Consider the following 27192-nt stretch of genomic DNA (forward strand, 5'->3'; position numbering starts at 1 on the left):
CAGTCTTTTCTCCCACGACTCCCATTCTTATAGAACGAGAGTTTCTACTCACGCGCCATAAATATTTTTCCTTTCTCAATGAAGACTCACTAACGTTTCTTGGCGCCTTCTTTCTCACCAGCATCCTTACAGCAAATCAGAACAGGTAAGGAAACACCCCTTTGGATCATTCCAAAATAATTAGGGTTATATTTTGACAGTTGCTTTTCCTTTTATTTATAAACGAAATATATTAATTCAATGTATACCTTTTTGTTTTCTCAAAGAATTTCGAAGTTTGTTATTCTAAGAAATCTGGGTTTGAAGATACATTGATTTTTATAAAAAAGAATTTACTTAACCAATTTAATATAATGTAACCGGATATAATAGAACTTTTATCTCATCAGCGTTCTTAAAGCAGAACAGAACAAGTATGGATTAGAGAAGCATTCCTTTTTATATTATGTACTTCAAAAGATTTTTGATGTATGGTATTCCAAAAAATCTGCATTTGAATATTTATACTTTAAATTTATGATTAGAATTACTTGCCTGATTGAATCTTTGGGAGATCGTCATTTAGTGTTAGATTTTCGGTATAATATGATGTTAAATTTTGTTTATTCAGTTCGTATGGCGGAAGAAGTGTTGGAAAAGGAAGAATACAGTAATAGTTTGACTCTGATAATTTAACTTTAGAGATTTTATTCATTGGAATTCAATGTACTTTCTATTTTTGAATTGAGATTTACATTTGGGAGAAACAGTAGAAACTCTCATGTTTGTGTTTAGGTTAGCATTTTTAAAAGTCAAGATTACACGTATTTCTTAAAAAGTAGTTAGCTTATCTTCTTTAATGCTAAGAGAAGCTTACTTGTCTTATATTAAATCAGAAAATAACTAGCGCTATTAGTGATTTCAAGAAGCTACTATTCTGGCACTAATTTAATTAAAATTAATAGAAGGGTTTTCATTTTTTTTATCGATGTTTATTTCGTCGCGTGATTTATTTAAATACGTTGGGAATAGTATGATATTTAACTACATAAATAAATAAATAAAGCACCAAAAATAATTCTATTTTTTTATTGCAAATCATACTTATTCAGTGCTATATTTTATATGGTATTAGAAGAAATTCGGCTTTGGAGAGTTTTTCCGGCTTATTTCCGGATCTAAAACTTAAAATAGATTAGCATTTTCTTTTGAGAAAATTTTGCGCTTACGTATAAATGTTTCCTTTCCTAAATGCGGGGATGACTTATTAAGAGTAATAAAAAGAAATTTATAAAAAGAAGAAAAGAAAGGAAGAAAGAATTTTTTTTAAAAAAAGAAGAAAAGAATGAAAGTTGAATTTTAAGGAATTAAACTAAATTAAGTTTGCATAAATGTAGTAAATTATTAGTCTTCCCCAGTTTCGCCGACGCGAAATTTCCTTCTTCTTTTTTTTTTCAGTTTTAATCTTACCTTTGAATATATGTAGGGGGGAGGAAAATTTAAATGTCGTAGAAACTGGTAGTTAACCAAATTATTAACAAAAACAAAACAGAACAAATGGCGTTGAGATACTAAAATCAAGAAAAAAAAGTCATAGATCTTCTGTAGAATTCTGGTAATGGGGTCGTTTCCAATATTTTAAAAGTATTTTTTTCTGAAACAACATGCTTAAAAACATAGGATATAACCATTTTTTAAATTATTTGTTTGAGTTTAATATTTTTAAAAAATTACTTAAATAAGAGATCTTTCATTGTCTACATTTCTTGCCGATGACATCACAAGTGATGAAATGCCATTCTGCATTGCCATTCTCAGAGCAAAATATTTAATTCACATCTTTACTCACGTGTATTGGCAACGATATGGTTGATAGCAAGCGTAGAGCGCAATTTTAATTCGCTTCTTGATTATCATAACGTTGAAACGCGGTATAAAAATGCGCCAAAAAGAATCATTAGTGACGTCATCTAGACCTAGCCTTGTTTGAAAAATCGGACATTCTAAAAAATTAATTAAAAAATAACTGTTGTAAAAATGAAAGAATTTTCTGGGTCCATGTTTTTTTTTTTTTTTTTTGCTTATTGTATCAATTTTAGTGACTAAAAGTACTACTTTTGACTGAAGGAAACAACCCCATTGCATGTTTTACATGCACACATATAATTTGGTCTAATATAAATGTTGCTAAACTTGAAGAAAAATTTTGTTGAAAGGTTTGTTTGTCCGTTAAACTGCTTTCATAACTAAACTTTTAATACACTTGTATTTTTTAGGAAAAAGTCTAGAAAACAATAGCAAAATTTTATTTTTTTATTCATGAATTAAAAAACGCTCCATTCTTTAATCATAATAAAATAATGTTGCATCATTCATAATAATACTTTAGAAGTTTTACATTATAAAGTTTTTGTTGTTTCTGTTTTTTTCCCACTAGAATTTGTTTTAATTTGTACATTGTGCTATTTTTGACATTTTCTAATTCCCTTGCAATGAAAGAAGTTTCAACCGTTATTTATTTCCACATTCTGTTTTGTTTAATGTTTAGTAAATTTGTAGCAAAATGGGGAAGTGTTTTAAAATGATGCAAATTTCATAAGCAGATTTTTTTTTTTTTTTTTTTGATCATTGGAAGAACGTGCTGTCAGTTGAGGGGGAGGGGAGTGGCGAAGCAAGGGAGGGGTGGAAAGGGCTGTCCGCCCCGAGCGGCACTTTTTGAGGGAGCGGCAATTTCACACGAATGCTGCGAAAAAAATTAACGCTTTTTCCCAATAAGGAACTCATGCATTTGGTCTATTACTGGAGGCAAAGAAAAAAAAAAGTTTTTGAATTTTAAGGTTTTGGTACGATTGTGATAGTAAAATTTCTCTAATACAAAACATGTATTTTTCTTGTGAAGATCTCAGCACTATTGTTTGTCTATATTCTTTGGTAGTGTTAAGTCAGGGGACAATGTTTTTTTCTTTTACGGTCAAGGTTAACTATTGCGGAGGAAACAATAAATTTCATAACCTTTCGTTACATGATGTAGCTACCACTAGATTTTAACGAAGTTCCTTGGAAACTACCTTTAAAAAAAAAAAAAAAAAAAAAAAAAAACTTTTTTTTTTAAAGGAAAGGGACAAATAGAGTAAAAGGGGAGAGGTCTCAAATGGTGGGCGTTTACTTGCTCATTTTTAGAATAGCATTATCTGTTTCAACAATTGCTTTAATTGGTCATTGATTACAAAATGTTCACTAAGACAGAATGAACTTTATGTTCATTTTATAAAAACACTTATTCACTACTCGAATAATAATTGCTTTTACTACTGTTTTATATCAACAAATTCCTTTATACAATGAGTTTCACATTTATTTTAGTTATTAATTTTAAGGAAAGGTTTTAAATCATTAAAATGATCTCCAGGCAAAGCCTTTCACAGTTTCGAAAAAGGTTTCGGGTGGGAAACTTCCCTCCGAACCCTCTCTCATACCGTTGTTTGTCAAACAACGGCTTACGTCGCGTTTATAGGACATCATTTTCAAAGTTTCAAGGAGAGACGGGTCCATGTGACCTTCCAACATTTTTGGAAATATTTCGAAACTTATGCCGTCTAAGATAGCCTAAAATTGCGTTTTGAAACTTCGGCATCTGAAAATTTCCAGCGAGCTCCCAAACGCTCCCTATTATCTTTAACGTCAACAAAGACAGACTAAAATTGATTTCAAGTTTGAAAATATTTCGGGAGGAAAATCTTGTCTTTTTTGGAGTTGCGAGTGGCCTTTACGCTATTAGATACAGCCTACATTTACATGTTTTTCAGTTCAGTAGAAAAGCTTTCCGGACAGCACCCATGAACCCTCCCCAATATTTTCACGTATCAAAAGATAGCCTAAAACTGCTTTTTTAACACTTCAATTTCAGAAATTTCCTTGAGAAGTCCCGACCCCCTGAGGTCACCAAAGAAGGCATAAATCTGATTGTAATTTTGAAAAAAAAAAGAAAAAAAAAAAAAAACAAATCTGGAGGGAGCACGAAGTTTCTTTCTATGAGAGTAACTAAATTTTGCTTAAAATTCCGAATTTTGACTTAAATTTCGGAATTTATCGGTAAGGCTCTGAAATCCTTTTTTTCTTCTGCAAGAAAAATAAGAAAGAAAAAAAAACAAGTTTATTTTCTTCTTTATTAAAACCTGATTGGAATACTTTTCACGCTAATGTATTAACTATTTTCCGTCAGAAGTGCGGTAAATTGAGGAACCGCCCTGGGCGGCAGAAAGTGTAACTACGCCAAAGGGAGGGGGGAGCGGAGGGGCAATGGTCTTCCCCCAATTAGTGTGTTTAGATGTAAGTGGGAGTGGTTTGTACTGTTTTCTTTACATAATACGCATGTAATATACACCCACAGACACCCCTCCCTCTGGAAAAATGTGAAATGATTGGCCTGGTGCCTGTTACTAGCGCAGACAGTTTATCGGCGGGGGGGGGGGGAGTCAAAACAGTCCTTACATTTAAAAAAAATTGGTTTTTAAATTACCACAATGCTTTATTGGCAATAGAGCTAAACCAAAGGCTTTTGGGGGGAGGGGGAGGGGGATCCGTCAAACTTCTTCTTCGAAGCTGCGTTGGTGTCAGTGAGTAATGCAATAGGGAAGTTTTCGATTTTTCAATTTTATTTTTATATGATAGAGTAACATGTATGAACATCATAGGTGAAAAAAAATTTGCGATACGATAAGTAGTTTTTTTTAAATTAATTTTTAAAGTTCAAGCCCTTGTGACGTCAAATGGCATAGGAAGTGACGTCATGTGCTCTTCCGATAGGAGAGAAACGTTAGCGAACCGGTTCCCATGTCATGGGAGAAACCGAAGAACGTGCATTCGACTTCGAAGACGAAACGTAAAAGGCTTATCTCCTCGCATTAAACTCCTGGCGTTTCTGGAACATTAAACCTCTCATCCTCTCGGAAATATTCGAATATCATCATTGATATTATTTGAGGAAGATTATTTAGATTGTGCTTTAACGAATCCGGCCTCCATAGTGTGCTTAAAAGGATTATTGAACTTCTAAAAAATAAAAATATCAGCGCGCTCAAAATGTCCCTAGCGAAAACAAGGGAACTTCGGCGGAAGGCTGCCCATTCGCGCCCTGTGACGTAGGCTCGTGACGTTTCAGAAGAGCGCACTTTGGCGCGTGGATTTTTAAAAATTCATTAAAAATCAATCACGGTGTTTTAAAATTCGGCGATGGTGAATTTTTTAGTTTTGAGGGTCAATTAACAATATCCAATAGCCAAAATATGAACATTTAATAGGTTGCAACTTCCCTATTGGCAAATATAAATTTGTCAAAGCACTGATTTTCATGGAATTCAAACTTGACGCTGGTGAAAATTTAGAGTCAAATTTGTTTTTTTATTAATACTTTCAAAAATATTCAATTAAAAATAAAAAAGTTAGAAAAGATTGGTAAATAACTGTTGAAAATGATGCGATTCTACTGGAAAAAAGTTTTTTTTTTTTTTTGAATTTCTTTTTGCAATATTGCTGATAGTTTTTGTCCCGGTGCTTATTTTGAAAGTAGTGTTAAAGAAGAGTTATGTTTAATTCTTAATTTTAAACTAATAAGCCTAATTTTGCATAAATTATTTTCCTAACAGCAACAGATGAAATCCGGAAGTAAATTCTGCATAAAAAGCTGTTAAATTTTCATTCCCATCCGGTTGCACAAATGTCAAAAGATATTTCGTTCTACTGCAAGAAGCCACACATGTTTTCCAACATATAGAGAATTCTCTTTTATTCCGTATCACGTTCATGATTTTTTTATGAATCGCTTAGCATAAGTACCAATTCTTTCTTACATATCTGGCAATAAAATCTTTCCACCAACGGAGGTAAGTAACTGCTCTTTAATGCCACTTCTATTTGATTTCCAAATAGAAAGCATTACAGTTACAGAAGAAATTTCTGGTTAATGTTATTTTTACTCAGTTTTTATTGTCTTTCATATACTGTAACATATCGAGAGACACTAGAAAATGGTGCTAATGAATTCATTTCCTGGAATAAATTCATGCAAAGAGGACAAGCCCTGTCCTATTATATTTTAAAAGGATCTTCATTGTTTCCGAAAGCACTAGCTGGTTGTCGTAAGAATAGTATCTTTTGACTGATATTGTTTGATATGCCCTTTTTTATAGCTCCTGAGTTATTATCGTCGTGAACTTTTCTTTTTGCTTGATGCCCAATAATTCAAGTGCTTTGCTTCTTGTTTTTATTATAATTATTATTATTGGTGATGTAGCGGAGAAAAGAAAGTCTTCTTCCCATTGTCCCGTATGAATAACTTCACTCACTGGATCCTGTGACCATACGACCTAAAAATATACCTACCATTATACCCATACCTATCATTTAATTGGTTTACCAATGACGGTGGATCTCTGAGGACAGTGCGTATTTTTTTCGAATTTTGAAAAATATCTCTCAATATATTGAAAAAAAGTTTCGTCAAAGAAATTGAGAAATTCTGTCTGTGGCGGACCTGCGTCCAGGAGACCCCATAGCACCTACAGCCTTGAAATTTTGTACAAAATTAAATTTTAAATTTTGAATTTATTTTTCGGTAATTAATTGTTTAAGCTAAAATTTCACGAAAATTTGCAATTGAAAGGATGAAAAATTTCCCATATGTCGTTCGAAAGAAATTTTTTCGCTCTAATAGAGCTTGTTCTAATTTTCTTAATTGATTAGAACAGCAGATATTAGGTTTTCTATTTTAGCGAGTCCGGAGCAAAAGAGAAAAATATATGTATTATTTGAGTCCACGAATGTGACTTTTATAAAACGTATAAAACGACGGTTTTGCTATGCTCAGGAGCTTTTAGCACCTAGCTGTGCAAGTTGGTACAAGTTAGATTGGAACCCGGAAAAGGAGAGCTCTTCTTTTTTTCTTTATTTATTTTTTAATTTTAATATCTCGGCTATGTATCTTTCTATGAAGGTTTTTTTTTTTTTTATAATCTTAGGGTGGGAGCGGGGTAGCATTCTAACTTTGAGCTCTTTAATTAAATTCTACTTTCTACGGGATGGAGAGGCGGATTTTCGTTTTGTTCGACACGGAACTCGTAACGTGTTTTTTTAATATGATTCTTTCTTACAGACGATGTAAAATCTTTGCGAATCAAATAAGATTGCGAACCAATGTTCAGGTGTTGGTGAGTGTCAACGAGCTAGGAGTGGTGCCACCTAGTTTACAAAAAAAAAAAAAATAATAATATTAATCACATAAATAAAATAAATGAAGGAAAAAAAGGTTTTCCCTGTTATTCTAGATATAATGAGTCTTTTAATGACGTATTTTTTCGTTGAAGGGGAGGGGAAAGCGCGGTCGTTTTTGTTAAAATGTTTTCGCTAAGAAGTTCGGATCGCTAATTGATTGGATTTCGCTTCGCTCGCTCATCGGCTCTGTTTCAGTTGCTTGGTCGCTTAGCGAGATTGGCAAGAAGCAATGGCACTACTGGATTATTTGACGTTTTAAAAAAACTGTTAATGTAATTTAATCCTTTTTATTTATTTGGAGAATTGTTTCACTGGAGCTTATGCTGTTTTTTTTAAATGGTGTATTCGTGTAGGTAGAGGAGGTATTTTCATTTATTCAAGGCAAAACCCTTTAAATTCTAGGCACGGGCATCACCATGCGAGTGCAGCTAGTAAATAATGAAATAAAAATGATTTAATAAACCATGTGTTTAAAATTAACAAAAAAATATGAAATAATTTCTCTAAGCTTCAAGTAGATTCAAAGTCCCAAAAAATGACTATCAGAATTTCTAACAGATTGTCTGGAAAATTTGTGATTTTTGAGTTTTTAATAGTTATCAAATTATTTTTAAGCTTCAAAAGGAAAAATCGCACGCAACAGATAATTGATGCATATTTAAAGTACTATTTCGATCAGACAATGACAGAGATGGTTAATTTGACGATGAAAGTTATAGGAGCAATAGATAAATAATAAAACGCAATAAAGGTAATGACAGATGCATTTTTAGTTCAAAATAACAAACATAATTACTTGGAGAAATAATTTTTTTATAAATATAAATTGGTAAGGTCAGTTGGGGTAAGTGCGGTCTTGGGGCAAGTGCGGCTTAGCTTAATAATCAGAAATCGGGAATATCTGCAAGGCTGCTGTCATCTGGGTAGCTTGGTAAACGTTATTACTTTGCACTGCATGCGTTAGATCGCGCTACTTGAATGGTAACTCTACACTCTCCCTAGTTTCCTAACTTATCTCATTCCCACTACAGTACCATGTTGTTATGGTTCGAGAAATCATCGTTTCTTCTGTTGTTGTTCTCACTTTTTCGTGCTTCCAAAACGTAAGTACAACTATTTCATGTCTGCTTTTCGTATTTTTGAAGCTGAGATTTATTATTTTTTACTTTCAAATCAATTAATTTTAGGGCTGCACTTGCCCCAGAAAATTATACGACTGGGAAAGTGCGGCCCGAAAAAAAAGGGGCAAGTGCAGCCTCGCATTTTTTGGGGCTGCACTTTCCCATTAATCTGGCAATGTTATTTTATGAGAGATATAATTTGTTCGCAACGATTTAATGAAGCAATGTAATTAATTTGTAATTCTTCCGAAATTATTCGAGGAGGAAGAAAGTGACGATAATGAAAATATGAGTTTAAGAGAAGATTTACATGATGAAATGACAGTCGAAGAAATGATTGCCACAGAGCAAAAACAGCAAGAAGATATCATTCAGTGGGGAAAGCATCCAACGGAGAGAAAGATAGGCGACTGGGTTCTTGTGAGATTTTCTGCAGAAAAGATGACAAAACATTTTGTAGGACAAATTACTAATATAAATGATGATAATTTCTCTGAAATTAAATTTTTAAAGTTAAAAGCGGCCGGAAATTATAGGACTGTGTTTAGTTATCCTTCAAGAGACGACGTTAGCGAGATCCAAGACGACGACATTGCATCAATCCTTCCAAATCCCTCTTCAGATCGTAGAGGAAATTTGATATTCCAAGTAACGTTTTCAGAATATAATATAAATTAAATTGTTAATTACTATACTTATTTATTGTTAATTACTATACTAAGTATACTTATACAAAAAAATATGTTCAAGTTCGCCAAAGACATGTTACCTTTTGTCAGTTGTATAGTAATAGTTACCTTTTGTATTATTAAGTTAATATTTTATCAGTTCGTTGATATTCAAGTTTTAAAGATTATTCCTTGGTATGCAAGTTTTGTTTTTGTTTTTTTTTAGCTTATTAGCATAATAAAAGTTATCTTTCATGTTCCTTATTTAATTTAAAATAAAAACTTCATAATTTTGTTTAATAATCCATTTTTCCTTGAATGTTCTTCATTTTACATTGACAGGTTTCGTTAGGAAAAATGTAATAACTTCCCAATGAATAGGTGAAAATTAAAATAAAAAAATCGTTTTTAATCAGGAAAACATACTTTGTTGATTGCACTTGCCCCTTATTTTCTCAAACGGTTTAAAAAAAAAATTCAGATAGGTGATGCTCTTGCCCCACTTTTATTGAGAAAGTGCGGCCCTAGAGCACAATAGTTTAAAATGTTTTTTTTTTTTTTCAACTTTTTTACCTGCAATGATTTTAACAGACTCATGTCTCGAAAAACACCCTAAAACAGGTAACATACGAAATAAAAATTAAAAAATTTGTATCAAGTCTTGTAATGTCTAGGCCTTAATAAAGTCGAACTGTACAATTTAAGGGCTGCACTTCCCCCAACTCACCTTCTAAAAATAGTTTTTTTTTCTTTTTTTTCTTACAACCTTGAAGATGCACACTTAATCACACCTTTGAAAAGCATTGCGAAGTTAAAAAAAAAAAAAATTGAATTTTGACATCTTGAATTCAAATTATGTTTTTCGCAATCACGAGTGTGTGTATGTAGGCGTGTGTGTTTGTATGTGGGGGTATGTGTGTTTGTGTGTAGGGGGTATGTGTATGTGTGTGTAGGCATGTGTGTTTGTGTCTGTGTGCTGGCATAAGTGTGTGGGTACTTGTGTGTATGAATGTGTGTGTGTGTGGAGGGGGGGGGGGGTATGTATATGTGTGTGTAGGCATATGTGTTTGTGTCTGTGTGCAGGCATGAATGTGTGGGTAGTTGTGTGTATGTGTAGGTGTCTGTATGTATATGTAGGTGTATGTGTGTGTTTGTGTGTGTGTGTGTGTGTGCTTGCGTGTGTGTAATTGTGTATGTATGCGCGTGTGTGTAGGACATGGATGCAACCTGGAGACGGCTTTCGCTGTAGGAGCAGCACCGTGAGGACCCGGTCGACGGTGATGGTGCGGAGGGTGGCAGTGGGAAAATAAAATCAAAGGACATAAAAAAAAAGTCAATTGAAAGCAATAAGCAATGTGATTGCTCAAAAAACATTCCTGAATCTAATCAAGTAAAATTGTAGAGCTGCTATGGTAGAAAATATAGCCGTAAACTGCATTTTGTGATAAAAGCATGAAACTTGGCATGCATGTAGACAATGTCCTTACAAACATTTTTAGAAGGGGAGGCATTTCAAAATCCTCCCCCCCCTGGCGGCCATTTTTGGTCAAAAATACAAAACTACTTCTACTTTTTATTTTTAGAAAAACACCCACTGTATCTTCTTTTGTGAGTTCTATTACGCTTACTAAAGAGTGAAAAGCCATCAAAACATGTCTTAACCTCCTAATTTTTATAATAATTTCAAAAACTTTGATTTTTTTAAACGAAACTTTAACTAACTGAAGTCTTTAACATTTCTGGAGGGATTGTTTGAGAAATGTTTTTTTATTCATTTTAAAGCACTATGTTAAAGAAAATCAATTCATTTATAGTGGAACCCAATAATCCGAACCCCGAAATCCGAAACATTAGAAAATCCGAACATATGTTTTAAAAATTACTGATAAAAGCTGATTACAAAACTAAAAATAAAACTAGAAATAAAAATCATAAACAAAGCTAGTAATTTTTTCAAAACTTGAAACAAACATTTGAATTGTTATTTAAGAATGAATAAAATACCTTGATTAGTTAAAACGAAAACAATTTTCATTATCGGCAAAAAAGAAAAAAGAGAACTTCAAACACTTTTTTCGCAATTTTTTGGAAGTTTCACTCACATTCTGCTGTTTTATAAATCATATTTGCACTAGCAAAATGAGGGGAGGTTGGGGGGGGGGGGGGGCACGGATATTTTGTTCATAGAACTCCAAAACTTAATTATTAAAAGCTTTAAAACAAATTTTAAGTTTTTTCTTTTCTCATTAGACTAAACGATGTAAGAGGACTAACATTAATTGCTGCAGTAAGAAGTTGAGTGCTATGTTAATAAAGCTAACACTATTGTTATTATTAATAAAATTATTATTTATTGAAATATAACTCACTATTACAAAAACTACAACTAAAACTACAAAAAAATCTGAGTAAGTGATACGTACAATTATTACACAGAAGGTAATTTAAAATGATTGAATTTACTAGTAATTTACACAGATACATAGCATTTTCCATTGTAGTATTTACACATCGATGTGCAGATAAATTTATTTTTGAAACGCCCACAAGTTATTTGAGAGCAGTTGTTTTTTACACTTGCATGACGTAAATTCGCTTTAAGCACTTGAAACTGCGGGCAAACTCAAACAAACAAGAACGTGCTTCTCATCAGTTACTGTAAACCCCAATCATGAATTTAAGTTCAGGCTTAATTGTTAAGCATACTGCTTCATTGATATCTACCTTGATAAGCACTAAATATAAGTTGCCTAAGGGCTTCAGCTGTGGGTGATAACTTCATCATTCATCTTTGTTTGCTGGTGGAAAAACATTTTCTAGCTTCAGTTACGGACAGAAGTTACATGAAGACGAGTAGCAAAGATTCGCTCAGATATTTGAAATTTTTAATCAGGTATGCTTTTTTTTTTTTTTTAAAGGTTGGGAAAATTATAAAAATGCACCCAATCAAGATAGTCTTTCCATCTTTTCCACATCGTCACTTTTCCCCAACCTGCAAAAAAAGAGGTCGTGTCACATCCTGAGAATGAGTGGAACCCTCTTTGAGCAACTGCTTTTTGCTGATCGAATTAGTGAGCAAAATCTTGAACTAGTATTAGTCAAAAGTGTTTTCCAGCTACAGATTTAAGCGCCATCTTCTTTCTCCCTTTTTTTGTACCGCTCATGGAAGTATGATATGCCTAAAATGACAGCGGGGGCCAACAGTTCTTACTCATATGCTTCTGTATCCTCTTTCTGCAACATGTACGAAGATCCTACAATCAGCCTTCTCGTGATTTGATGGAATTAGAGCTGTTGTACTCAGTGAAAATCACTGTCGAATCATTAAGAGCAAAACAAGATGGTATAGGCAGTACAATCATGAAAAACAACTTTGTCTTCTTATCTGCATTCCGGAGGAAACTGATCCAGTTCTCAGGAAGCAAACCATTTTCTCCAAAATGATATCTTTCTCATATTCCTCTTATGTCTTGCATCTGTACCCTGAATAGACTTCAAATACTCCAACAAAAAAATTTCGGTCCTAGGTCGTTTCATGTGAACAATGAAAGAACCATCATAGACAATAGCATCACAATGTATCTCTGCACTTATTCTAAAAAATTGGCATTCATCATTTTCATCTTCAGGAATCCTTCTCAACTCGTTTTCGTTTTCTCTCGAGTAGTCTTCATCAGTAGGAATACTATTACTTAATTCATTGAGCAGGAATGTTAATGACTAGACTTATTTCCCGTTCAAAGAGCTCCATTTAATGAAATCGCTGGAGGGTGAGGTTGATTTTTCATAGAGGAGAAATTCATCCAGGTTTAAATGTACAATATTGCAAATAATGAAAAGCTTTGAAAAGGAATCTGCATCGAATTTTAATCTTTTCATTAAACAGACTTACTGCTTTTTCTGTAAAAACGAAAGACTAAAAAGTTTTTTTTCTACCCGTGAATATAAAGTGACTTTTGAGTCACAATTCTTTTCTCTATGAATTTGTTGTAACTGTTTTTTTCCCAACTTGCCCAATCTTCATGAGTTGCTCCACATATTTTTTGTCCACTGCTATATTCGTCTCTAATGAGAACAATTCTTTCGATGTTTCTAAAAATGGATTTCCATTTTCAGCTATTTCTCTTCAATGCCTGACTCATCAAGACCTTTCTCGACAACAGGCTTTGGAAACTTAACATTTCTTCATTGCGCATATACAGCGTTTCTTTAAACGTGTCGAGGTGTAACTTTTTCAAAGTGTTGAATTAAACCGATAACTTGAAGACCAACCAACGTCCATCTTCTTAACACAGTTGGATCTGTGATAGACCAATTACACCCCCGTTTCCTTTCACCACTGCATTGTTTTGCTTATAAGTATGGTCCAATTTAACTACAGAAGACACGTTCATTGTCTTTTTTACAACAAACATTCCTTCTTGGATGCCTTTGTGTACGCCTGAAAAGTTTGTGGATTAAAGAAGATCTTTTACGAAAACTGGTTACCATCGATCATAGTTACTAAAAAGTATATGTACATCGTTTAGTATAGCGATAAAATGCGAAAAAAACACAGAATCAACTCCTTCAAAGTTTCAATAATAAAGTTCGTTGAAAGCTGTGATCTATTCAACATTAATACAAAAAGCCCCAGTTTTAATACGGTGCTCCAAAATTTGAACATTGGGGGATAGTGCTTTCTTTCTCAGATTTTTAAGTTATAAAAACTTCTCTGTCAAAAGTGTCAACATTGCATCGATGTATTTTTGTCAGAAGTAGTTAGAGACATTTTATTATACACTTCAGGTATGTTTTTTTCTCATAAAATGAGTAAAAGCTTAGTAGTGATCAATCGGGTAACGGAGAATTAACAACAGCAACAATAGTAATAATAGTAATAATAAGAAGAAATTTGAAATTCAAACTTTAAATTTCTTTCTATTAGAAATATGTTGTATTGACATTAATTTCACCCATTTTCCTTCAAGTCCTCATTCTCTTATACCCTTTGGAAATAATTTCGATTATACGTGCTCAGTAATAAAAAACGAGGTGCATCATGGCCTGATAATTGGACAGTTCGGGCAATTAGAGTTCGGATAACTGGAACTCTACTTTAATACAACCCTAATTAAATGTATCTTTGAATTCAGAAACCAGTAATTATGTTATGAGGGTGGAAAATTCACGTCTAATAATTTATAATTGAAAAATATCGATTTTTTTTAAAAACCACTTTTTGTGAAGTTATTTCTCAAATTAGACGTTTAATGGAGCTTTAAACGGTAAAAAATATAATTAACATCTATGGAGTGATACAACCAATGATTTAAAAAATTATACAATTTTTCATTTTTTTTTTTTTTTTAATCGACATTTTTGGTTTTGGACCAAAAATGGCCGCTAGGAGATTTTAAGGGGAGGAGGGATTTTGGAATGCCTGCCCTTCCTAAAATATTTGTATATACAATGTCTACAAACATGCCATGTTTCAAAATTTTATCACAAAATGCAATTTCTTCCCCCGTAGCCCCCCGACTAAAAACTCAACTTCATCATTAAATCTTCATCAAAGAAAATCGTTCCAAACTGGGCCACGTTAGAATTTTTCCTCGACACTTTTGTTTTTTTAGATAAATTGGGGGAAACGGAGTAAAAACGGTAAGGAAATTACGTATAGTTTTTCCCGAGGCAAATACAATGCGTCGTTCTGTAGCACCTCGTCCTTGCCCATCCGTCACAGGTGGACAAGGACATCTCGGTGACGGACCACGTGTTGCACACCAGACCACATGACAGGCTATTGTTCTCAACCACCGGAGATTTATACTGCGAGTAATTCTCACACTGACGAGAAAATATCTGCATCGAGAGCATCAGACAGGTGTGGATGCCTTCAATGAAGTCGTCTGCACATCCATGAATAGAACAGCATATTCTGAAATATACTGCTTATAAACGTAAACGGAGGTGCCTCAGCTTAAAATGATGTTGCTAAATTTATGTCATGTTGATTTAGTTAGGCAAAAACTGAGATTTAAAGAAAAAAATAACACCATTAGTACTTTGTTTATCTTTTGTTTTCACTGTCAACCGTAAAACCCATGCAAGTATTCCCTTTAATAAGGGACATTAATGGGACCGGACATGTTGTCCCTTAAATAGAGCTGTCCCTTCTTCGCTGGTACTTTAGTTGATGAATGCAGTGCGTTAATTCAATATAAGTTTTTAATAAACGTAAACTATTAATATTTACTGTTAAAAACTGAAAAGGTATATTTCTATACTAAATAAAATTCATACTAATAGAAATTTCTAAATTTATATTATTTCATTAGTTAAAACTTAGCTAAAAATTTGATAATGACAAAGTTTTGAAGCACAAAGAAATTATTTTTAAATAATTCGTAACAGGATGTGCTTCATGTCATGTAATTTACAATGCAAGACAATGTGAATTACAATTGGTGTTCAGATTTCAATTTTTACATACAAATCTTGTTAATTACTGTGCACCCTCCGTTCGCTCTGAGCATAAATTTCTTAGAGGGTAAATCATGCACGTATAACTAGGCAAGACTTTTACAATACTTGTTTCCTAAATATATGTCAATGATAAACTTTCTTTAATTTATTTTTAGAGGAAAAGTGAAACTTGAATTCCAGTAAATCCGCTATTTCTTATGCACTAATACATAATTTTTTTCTCAGTGACTGTCCCTTAAATAGAGTGTTCCTTATTTGGACGCAAATACATTGAAGTTGCTATTCAAAGGGACTGGCACCTGAAAGAATGTCCGCTAAATAGAAGTGTCCCTTATTCGAAGGTGTCCCTAAAGGGGTGTTCTACTGTAATTTATTCGCAGTGGAGTCATTCCACGTCAACTGACTCAATTTTTCAAATGGTCTACCATCTCAGAATTGGATGAAATTTATAGAGAAGTAGAGATGCCTTTGAAACGCACGCATGCAAATTTTCAGTTTCTGAGATTCAAATCTTGAGGATGACATGTAGGATCTCCCAAAAAAGTGATCCCAAATGGCTTATTAGTTTTATGTGACAAATTGCCATCTTTAGACTAATATTGTAGAAAATTTCATCACGCTGGAAGCCTGGAATTTTGAGAGCTTTAAGTACGTTTGGCTATCGATACATTCAAATATTTTTGTGAATTTGAGCACATTAGATTTTATGTAGCACGCTTTAGTGAAAAAGCGCGGTTGGGAAATTTTTCCCTGAATTTAAGGCTCTCATAAAATCTGAACAAAAACAATTCAATAGCTCATATTTTGTGATTCTATTGCTAAAATACTTGTTTTTAATAGGTTATAGTTGTAGAGCTTAAATATCTATTTTCTAAAACATATTGTCATCCAAAGTGACTCTCAATATCGTTCGAGTAAAAAATAGCATATTTGTAAAGCGCTGTAGCTCAAGTTTTTCACCTTGCATCTTCTTTTCATTAAAACTATTAAAAAGAACATATTTTTTCCCATCGAAATTTTTTTTTTCGATGATCTTTCAGATAAGCATAAAAAATGAGGTCTGCCCTAACGAATTGCAAAGTTTAAGCTAAGGTTGCTAAACATTTTATCACACTAGAAGCCTGAAATTTTAGGGGCTTAAGGTACTTTAGGTTGTCAATATGTTCTAGTATTTTTATGAGTTTGAGTTAATTAACTTTGGTGTAACACACATGCAAAGTCGTAACAAAATGCAGTGGATGATTATTTTACATGGAATTTTAAATGTCATAAATTCTAACAAAAAATAATTTAAAAGCTCGCACTTTGTAATTATATTGTCAATATACATTTTTTTAATGGGTTGCAGTTGCAGAGCGTAAATATTGTTTTTATAAAAGATATTTTCATCCAAAGTGACTATCAAAATCGTTCAAGTAAAAAATCGCATATTTTCAAAGCGCTGTAGCTCAAGTTTGTCACATTGCATCTCCTTTTCCTTACTACCACTAAAAAGAAGATTTTTTCCTTAAAAAAAAAGGTTTTTATTTTGATGGTGTTCTTTCAGACTATTTTGAAATACTACCTGTCGTAATTTGAAAACTCGTTTAACGATGTATAACGGATGGTGATTGCCATGGAAACCAGATTATAGTAATTTTGCAACTGTTATTAGTCAGAAAAAGTTTGCTAGTACTTTGTAATTATATTGTCAATATGCATGTTTTCAATGGGTTACAGTTGCAGAGTGTAAATATTGATTTTGTAAAAGATATTGTCATCCAAAAGTGGCTATCAATATTGTTCAAGTAAAAAATAGCATATTTTCAAAGCGCTGTAGTCCAAGTTTGTCACCTTTCATCTTTTTTTTTTTCCTGTAAAATAAGGTTTTGTTTTAATATTTTGATGGTGTTCGTTAAGATTATCTTGAAATATTGCCTGTCGTAATTTAAAAACTCGTTCAACGACGTATAACGAATGGTGATTGCCATGGAAACTAGATTATAGTGATTTTGCATCTGTTGTTAGTCAGAAATAGTTTTCTTATTCTTCTTTTAAAAAGCTAGTTAGAAAATTAAATATCACAGAAACAGAAAAATATCCTGTTCATATTTTGGCACCAGGCTGATACATGAAAAAGAACGAGATGTTTTTCTGTTTCTCTCAATTTCAATTTTCTAACTAACTTTTAAAAAATAATAATAATAAAAAAAAAAAAACTATTTCTGACTAAGAACAGTTGAAAACACTATAGTTCGGCTTCCATGGCAACCATCATCCGTTATACATCGTTGAACAAGGTTTTCTCGTAAACGACAGGCAGTATTTCAAGCTAATTTCAAAGAACACCATTAAAATAAAAAAACCCTTTTTTAAAAGAAAAACTATGTTCTTTTTAATGGCACTAACGATAAAAAGATGCTAGGAGACAAACTTGAGTTACAGCGCTTTTGGCTTATTTTTTACTTAAACGATTTTGATAGCCACTTTGGATGACAATATCTTTTACAAAATCAATATTTACACTCTGAAACTGTAACACATTAAAAAAATGTATATTGAATATTTAATTACAAAGTACGAGCTTTTGAATCGTTTTTGCTCAGAATTTTTTACATTCTTAAATCCAGGAAAACAAATTATCTACTGTGTTTTGTCAAGACTTTGCATGAGATGTAACTTGAGATGTGTGCTATACAAAAGTTAATGAACTCAAACTCACAAAAATACAAGTAAGGGTTCCAGTGTGATAAAATTTTCGGCAACCTTAGCTTAAACATTTCAATTAGTTACGACAGACAGAATTTCGAGCTCATTTTTTCATCCTCATCTGAAAGAACAGAATTAAAAAACAAACTTATTTTGATTAGAAAAAATATGTTCTTTCTAATGGTCTTGACGAAAAGAAGATGCAAGGTGACAATTCTTGAGCTACAGCGCTTTGAAAATAGACTTTTTTTTTCTAGTGACGCAACGAGAAGGAGCCTATTGCAATTCTTGACTACGTAAAACAAAATTACACTCCTGTTGGTGAAAATTGCCACACCACGAAGCTCTTACGCGAGTGAGCTGAAAATTGCAGGAAATGTAAAGTAGGGCATGATATGCAAATGATTAGAATTGCAGACCAATAGCCCATGCATATGCTGAGCAGCGCCCTCTGAGCGGCGTTTCGAACCGAATATAAACAGACGGCTGTAGCGAGGTGTGTATGATTATCGGTGGTTATGTTAGAGTAAACGTTAACTGAATCTTTACTATGCCTCTTCGACGAAAGAAAGCGAAATTTGAGCAAATTTCGGAGTTTGAACAGGGCAGAATTGTCGGCCCTCGTGAAGCTGGATTGTCTTATCGTGCAGTAGCCGCTCGTGTGCAGCGTAACAGCAGCACAACCATGCGTGTTTGGAAGCAGTGGATGGACGAGGGTCGGACAGCTCGGAAATCTGGGAGTGGACCCCGAAATATGACGTCAGCTCGCGATGACAGACACCTGGTGCGTATGGCGCTGACGGACCGCACAGTTTCTTCTAGACAACAGCTACAGGTGTTTCTATGTGTGCTTCATCAATTCGGAGACGTCTGCTGCAGCGTGGGCTGCGCGCAAGGATTTCATTATACAGGATTCCTCTCACGCGAAACCATCGCTGCCTGCGGCTACAATGGCCCAATGTGCATAGGACCTGGCGTGCTGATTGGCAGCAGGTCGTTTTTTTTTTGCCGAATCCCGCTTAAATTTGTGGCACTATGATGGTCAAATTCGTGTCAGGCGCTATGCCGATGAACGGCACATTCCAGAGTGCATTATCGAACGCCACGATGGACGAACACCCGGAGTTATGGTCTGGGATGCCAAATCATATCAGGGACGATTACAATTGCTACTAATTGTGGGTAATTTAAACAGTACCCGATACATAAACGAAGTTTTACAGCCCCAAGCTATTCCTTTCCTGTAAGAATTGCCAGGGGCTGTATTTCAGCAGGATAATGCCCGTCCACATGTCGCCAGGACTGTTAAATCCTACCTTGATTCGCATCAGGTACAGCTTGTTCCTCGGCCTGCATATTCCCCAGATGTGTCATCGATTGAACATGTGTGGGATTTCGTTGGGCGGCGTCTCGCTTGTGATCCTCGTTCTGTTGCGTCAACAGACGAACTTTGGCTGCACATACAAACAATATGGAATACTCTTCCGCAGGCAGATATTCAAACTTTGTTTCACACCATGCCGAGACGTGTAGTAGCTCTTATTGCGGCGCGTGGTGACCACACAAAATACTAATTTCTATCTATTTTTATTGTTTGTCTGGTTTGAAAATGTCATCATTTATTTGCACCATTACCACTCAACTGTGTATTAAATTTCATTCTACTATGATGCTTCCTTCATGGTGCTGAAATTTTCACAAACAGGAGTGTAGAATTCAAGACTTCAAAATTTAAATGGATGTTGGATGTTTTTGCTTGCTTTCCTTTTTTTTTTGTGATATTACAATTAGGCTCGGATATTATTATTATTTTTGAATGCATACTTTGGATATTATCATTAATATTGAGCCCGTTTGCATTGACCAAAAAAAACTGGCATGGTGAGGTACTTTCAAACCAAGGCAAAAAAAAAAAAAACTCTAGACTCAGAGAAAAAATAAACGGATCACCGGCCGATTTTCGACTTTCTCCGCACAATTGAGGAAAAACAAATAGAGGGAGTGAAGACTTTCATTTGTGAAGCAAAGCTCTCAAGTCACGCGATAGATTTGAACGCAACATATTGGAAGAAATTTGATTTCTTTTACTTGTTTCACGCAAAGCATGTCATCTATTCGTCGTTGTTGAGTCACATGACTTGGCGTTATTGCCTCAGCTTTTGCTAAGTCTATGATTGTAATTGCTCCTTCTATTTACTAATTCCTGCTGTAAGCTCCGGACCAGAGGAAAGAGGTTTAGTTAAAACTAGTATTGGTAAGTTGCAGGTTGTTTTGTAAACGGGTGTATCAGAAATCCGCACTTCCATCTTTTAGACGGCTCATCGCTTTATAAACGTGAACATTCTAGAAATGCGTCAAAAACAAAACTCTTTGTTTCCAATGTATTCAAAGTATTCATAACCTAAGAAATATTTCAAGCAAATAAATGAACGTTTCAACTATCCTTTTCAGATGTTTTCATTCAGGTGCTCGTTTATTTTGGCGCTGCTACTCCTATGCCCCCTTCTATCTCCCTCGGAAGGATTCTGCTTCGACACCACGTGCGGGTCATTCTCTATGATAAAAACATTCTGCTGTGATTGGATGCGTGTTCAGGATTGGTTGCCGATGCAAGACTGTTGCAAGAAAAGCGAAAACATGACGGATGACAACTGCATAAAGGTGCAGTAAGTATAAAGTGAGCTCCCACGCTTCAGAAATGCTTTTGTAGTTTTTTTTAACTGTAAAATCAGTAAACTTGTTGTTGTTTTAGAAATACTTAGAACAGCCTTGAATTTCTTGTACTCTTAAAATAATGCATTTTCTTTTTTAATTTTCATTATAATTTTTTTTAACTCTTTGGATTTTGCCTGCACTCCCCATAGGATGGATGACATTTTCTTGTTTACGATTTTGATTTTATAGTTTAGTTATTTGGTTACTGGCGGTTTCCTCATTGACGGATTGTCTGTGTAACAAATAAATACCTTAGAGCTTGAAATTTAAATGAATGAATTACCAATAGTTTAATGCACGAAATTCTTGTTCTTTAAAACGTTGGTAACTCATTCATTTAAGACTCTATTGTAAACATGAAGAAGTCGCGAGGTGAAGGCGACGTAATATTGGTTAACCCATGTACAGTATAAGGACTACTTTATTATTTTTTTCTTCGAAAGCACATTAGAAAGGTTAGCTTAACAATGAATTGTTGCAAATAACCTGCGTTAAAATAAGAACTGCAGTCAATAAAACTCCTTTTTAAAATAAAGGCATTAGTTCCTAAATACCTCATCAATAGACTGAGGACAGCAGTTAATTAAAAGACTGGTATACTAGTACCTTAAAATCCTCATCAGAATAAGGAGAATATTCTTTAACCAACATTAACAATTCTTTTAACACTTCCCATAAGACTATAGAAAACAATTTTTAACTAAGGACTAGTTCCTAAAAATGTCAACTAGGATAAGGGCCATACTTCCTATATAGGGGTAACAGGCCTTAAGATTCCTCGTTGAATGAAGACAACAGTCTCTAAATTTACCATTGTTATGAAATTAACAAATTCTAAAAAGCTCCATTTGAAGGAAGACAAAAGTCCCTAAAAGATCCCATCAGAACAAGGAAAACAGTGTCTAAATAGCATTAAGATCCCCTCTGAATTCATAATCAGAATAAGCTAAGTACTTATAATGAAAGGCAACAGACCCATTTAATCTAAGGACAGCAGCTCCTGAACCTTCAAATTTGAAACTCAATATTTCCTATATCTGTATAAATTGTCGCTAAAAAGACGAATGGGCGTATCTCACTTTTAAGCATTTTGCAGAAAACCGATTTAAAGATTTCCAGTTTATTGTATCGTTTAGGAAAGCTACCAGTGTGAGGGACTAACTTTTTTACTATTTATTGTAGAGATACGCCCATTATTCATATTATAAAACCGACTTTGGACATCTCTGTGGTGGTCACAACTATTTTTCGATTTTTTTTGAGATACGCCAATTCGTTTTTTTAGCAACGAAATAAAACAGAGAATATATGTGTATCCTGTATATCTGTGCAAAGATATATGTATGTTCTCTATACGAATCCACATCTCACGTCGGATTTTCGCCAAATTTGGCAGGGAGGTACCACCCGGTTTGAGCGTCAAAAAATAATCGAACCGTTCGAATTTTAATTTTAGAACTCGAAAATGTTATTTTTTTGGGGGGTGAAAAAATGCCCACCAAAAATTATAATAAAATATCCATGCAAATCCCCGATTTTTCTTCATCAGACAAAATTTGCTCCTAATATAAATATGTCAACAGAAAACATGTAAAAAATACAGAAGAAAGCATTCTTAAATTATAAGTTGTTGCAAAGCTCCGCATTAGAATGAGGAAAATAGGCAATAAATGTTTCTACTAGAAGAATATTAAACCAGTCGTTTCCCAACCTTTTCCCTGTGTGAACCGCTTCCATAATCCTAAAGAGATTGGTGAACGTAATGTGATATAGTAAATAATTTTCTGGTAAAATAACAATAACATTTGAAAGAACATATTTTTCCACGTTGCACAATAGTTCATAACAATATGAGGCAGTGAGAAGCAAAGGGATGTAAGTGGACATTTTCTCATTTTCAAGTTTTGAGTAAAACACGTTTGAAGTTCCGGTCCTAGGTAGACTTTCATTAAAAATTTTTCTGAATCATGCTGTCCAACTAAACCTACCAGGGCTACTAGTCCTATCTCTTGCTCCAAGACAGAGGAGAGGTTCATCTACCATTTGCACCAGTTACCTCCAAATTTTAATTTTTGACACTTACATCCGTTTGCTTCTCACTGCCTGATATATTAAAACATAATTTCAGAATATCCAAGAGCAAGATATGATAACCCAAAATGAATGCAAAATTATTTTTTCAAACCAACTGTTAGTAAGCAAAGGTATAGTAAGCAGTGGTTTAATGGGGGAGGTTGGGTGATACTCGGACGCAAAGCGGGGGGGGGGGAATTTAAAAACATCTGAGATGAAACAATATCTAAAAGTGATTTGTATAATTTTTTAATTTGTTTTTTCTTTTTTAAGCTGAGCAATGTTTTTTCTTTCAAAAATATATTTCAAATCTTCCCAACGCCTTAATACTTTGAGAAATCGGATTGCGATTGAAAATATCGAATCATAAAATGGAAAATATCTTTAGGTTTACGCTTTCGATACCTTACATGCACAGACGAAGGAGTGCTGAGTGGTTCTGAAAGTTTTCAAGTAGACCAACTAAATATGTCTTGGAGTGCTTAACACTCCTAAAATTTCGGAATTTTTTCAGTTATCTCTTATTAAATTTTTTTCAAATCAAAATCAGAGAATTCCAAAACGCTCTATGAAAAATCAACTCCCAGTTAAACACATATCGACTTTTTTTTTGTTAGTCAATGGGGTGGTTTCCTTCAGTCAAAAGTAGTACCTATAGTCATTGAAATGGATAGAATGAACAAAAAAAAAAAAAAAATTACATGGACCCAGAAAATACTTTTATTTTCCCAACAGTTTTTTTTTAAATAAATTTTTTAAAATGTCCGATTTTTCAAACAAGGCGTGGTCTTTATGACGTCGCAAACGATGCAATTTGGTGCATCTTTCTATTACGTTTCCACGTTATGATAATCAAGCAGCGAATTAAATTTGCGCTCTACGCTTGCTATCAACCATATCGTTGCCAATACACGTGAGTAAAGATGCGAATTAAATATTTTGTTCTGTGAATGGCAACATTGAATGGCATTTCATCATTTGTGATGTCACACGACAGAAGTGTAAACAATAAAAGCTCTCCGATTTAAGTAAGTTTTTAAAAATATTAAACTTAAATAAATTATTCAAAAAATGATCAGATCCTATGTTTTTGAGCATGCTCTTTCAGAAAAAAAAAATACTTTTAAAATTTTGGAAACGACCCCATAATTACTTTTATCCCGCTTATATATATCCCGAGATATTTTCTTCTAAATATATTTATGGTGCTTGCCCGATAGTAATATAGTTTGATAATACATAATTTATGTTTCGCACCCCGGCAAAGAAAGTGACACAACTCAAAAATTTTGAAAAACGTACTATTGATCTAAATTTAATGCTCGTCCTTGCAATAAAACTCGCAATATTAAGCTAGCTTACATAACTGGTCTGTGGTGGCGTAAAAACTATATAATCAGTAGTAACGCATCATTAAAATTTAATAATTTAAAAGAAAAAAATTTTTAGCTTTAGGCATGCATTATTGATTTAGACAAGAAAAACTTACCAATAGACCGCATATATCATAATATTTTTACGCGTATTGTAATATTTCAGATCAAATCGCTAAAATCTACTATTGTACTATTGCACGAAAACTTGGTTTTCTCAAATTCTGTTATTTTTTCTTTTCTTTCTTTCTTTCTTTCTTTCTTTCTTTTTTTTTTTTGAGTTGCGCTGCTGCCCGGGTGTGACATCTTATTATTGTTAAGAGTTTCAAGTTTTAAACGAGATTAACAAAAATTCTGAAAACTAAAATGTGAAATCATATTTTACATTCCAAATCTCATCAAAATAAATAATTTTTTAAAATTATCTCAGTTTATATTTGGTTCTGATTTTAGTCAGCACCTTCTTCAAAAACTCCCATGAATACGGTCGATAGGGCGACCCCAAGCTTTCTGCTGTCTTTTCTTGCCATTATTTACAATAAAGAATACAAAATATGACGAAGGAATCCCTACAGAGAATAAAATGAAGCTCCAAGTCACTAAAAACCGTGAAAAATAAGTGGCCCATTGTTGTACCCCAACATTCCCATTTTCGATAAATGTTGAGAGCTGGTGAAAACTATGAAACAATTTAAGTCAACAAGTATCTTAATTCATAACTGACAAAACAGTAAAGCAAATCTGAATTTACCAAATCTTGCAAAACAGTATGAGCGGTCTGCCTAAAGGAGACTTTTGGCTCTTCCACGAGTGAGTCGAACCATGCACTGAGAACGACTAAGTTATCTAAGGTATACATAAACAATGACAATCTCTGATGAAGCGTTTTTAACTACCTAAATGATTCAACTATTTGGTGTTTTTTTTTTTTTTTTTTTGGAGCTTGTAAGTTTGAAAACGAAGCCACAAGAAAGCAAAATCATTATCATGGCAACAGTGGCCCATTGTTGCCCCCTTGGCACAAAGTTGTACCATTTTACGGTATGTTACCTTTAAAAAAAACCTTAATTGAATACCTTACAGTTTGAGTTTTACAGTATGTTCTTCATTTAATCAACATTAATCTTCTTCCACGTAAGTATTTGTTGAAAATCTTTCTTGTTTTCTTTTCTAATTTTTTTTAAAGGTATGCTAACGGCGTTAGAGCTTAAAATGACTTTTGCACTGAGACACAGGAAAATAACTTGCAACACGAAAACAGAAGTCAACTGAACTAAAACATTTTTGAAAACCATAACTACTTAATAAGGTCTTTTCTCAGTAAAGTTAGAGATATCTCTAAATTTTCTTCCTTGAAACAACTAAGTACCGAATTAACTGATTACGATAAATTGCGTCTATTAGGACAATTATCCTTGAAAGTTAACAGCTGATGATTCACACGTTTGCGTATACTTCTTGCAAAGATCTCACTGAGTGCAATAAAAGTTTCCGATTATAAGCTATTTGGAAAACCAGAACAATCTTACTTATTCATCTGTAGACATTGGATGACGAAGTTGAACTTTTTTGCATGACTTTGACTTGAACTCTATCACGCACAATAATAGTGATGAAAACCAGCACCTTGTAATGACAACCTAAATTACTGTAATTAACGAAATATTTCAAATAAGTTTTCAATAATTTGCACCCAAAAATATCAATTATACTTTGGCAAATAAAATGGACTACAAATAAGTTATGCTTATTATTGTCCACTTCTACTTATAAGCTAAGACTTAACACAGGATTCTGTATTGAAATTAGATGATGAAAATAAATTGTTAAAATATAAACTGTCTGCTTATTTAGCACAAGCAGTACCCGCACGGCGATGCAGAATGGACTGGGCAAAGGAAAATGATTGATTTTGTTGATTTATTGCCTAATTTATTACAACACTTATAAGTTTCATTCATTAATTTACATTCTTTCATTTAATATTTCACGTATTTATTCATTCAGTATTTTATTCACTCATTCATTTCTTCTAATCTATTTATTTATTTATTCGTTTATTGTTTTATAATCTATTCATTTTTTCATACCTTCTTTTATTTATTCATTCATTTGATCAAACGATCAACTTTAATAGAAAAAGCAATTTGTTCATTTTGAAAAAGTTATCTTAACTATTTTACTATACCACACATTCTGCTACTTAAACCTACTCTTAAGTTACCTGTTAAAGTTTGTAATTTAAAATTTCGCCAATGCCCTAGATGTCCCACCGGTAGGGAAGCAATGATATGTACTTACTATTTTAGCAAGTTTTGTTTAACGTCCAGGCACTTTCTAAATTGACAACACTCCCTTAAATCTCCATCAGTATGGAGCTAAATCCTTAAAAATTCTCCATTACACTAAGGAAAAGAATTCAAAAAAAATCTTTAGTGACAATGACAACAATCCCTAAAAATGTCCACTAGAGTATGGTCAATATGAATTTAATTTTACTTGTATAGATTTTTTGCCCTCTTCTTTTTCTTTTACTTGTTTTCGTTTTGCCATTTGTTTTTAACGTCTGTTCTTAGTTTATTTTTATATCGCATGTCATCGTTTATTATGTACTTGGTTTCTAAAGTATTTTACTTTTTTTCTTTCAGGTCGTCGTCGCGACAGATAAAAAATGAGACATCAAAACGTTGACGATTGAAGATTTCCTATTTTTGCTCAAAACTAAAAATGTCTCATTTCAAAGTCACATCATAAAATGAACACATAATAATTGAAATAACAACTGTACTGTTTTGTACTTTTAATATGACATAGCAATAAACAACTATTTTAGTTTTT

At 33.4% G+C, this 27192-nt stretch overlaps 1 long non-coding RNA gene across 1 annotated transcript; it reads left to right on the forward strand.

Moving 5' to 3' along the window:
• LOC129217260 (uncharacterized) lies at positions 1-27192 on the forward strand. The gene is made up of 3 exons (XR_008580208.1): positions 1-145; positions 20645-20870; positions 27003-27192. It is a non-coding gene; the product is annotated as an uncharacterized LOC129217260 (long non-coding RNA).

This window comes from Uloborus diversus, chromosome 2 (genome assembly GCF_026930045.1).
Source record: "Uloborus diversus isolate 005 chromosome 2, Udiv.v.3.1, whole genome shotgun sequence".
Taxonomy (NCBI): domain Eukaryota; kingdom Metazoa; phylum Arthropoda; class Arachnida; order Araneae; family Uloboridae; genus Uloborus; species Uloborus diversus.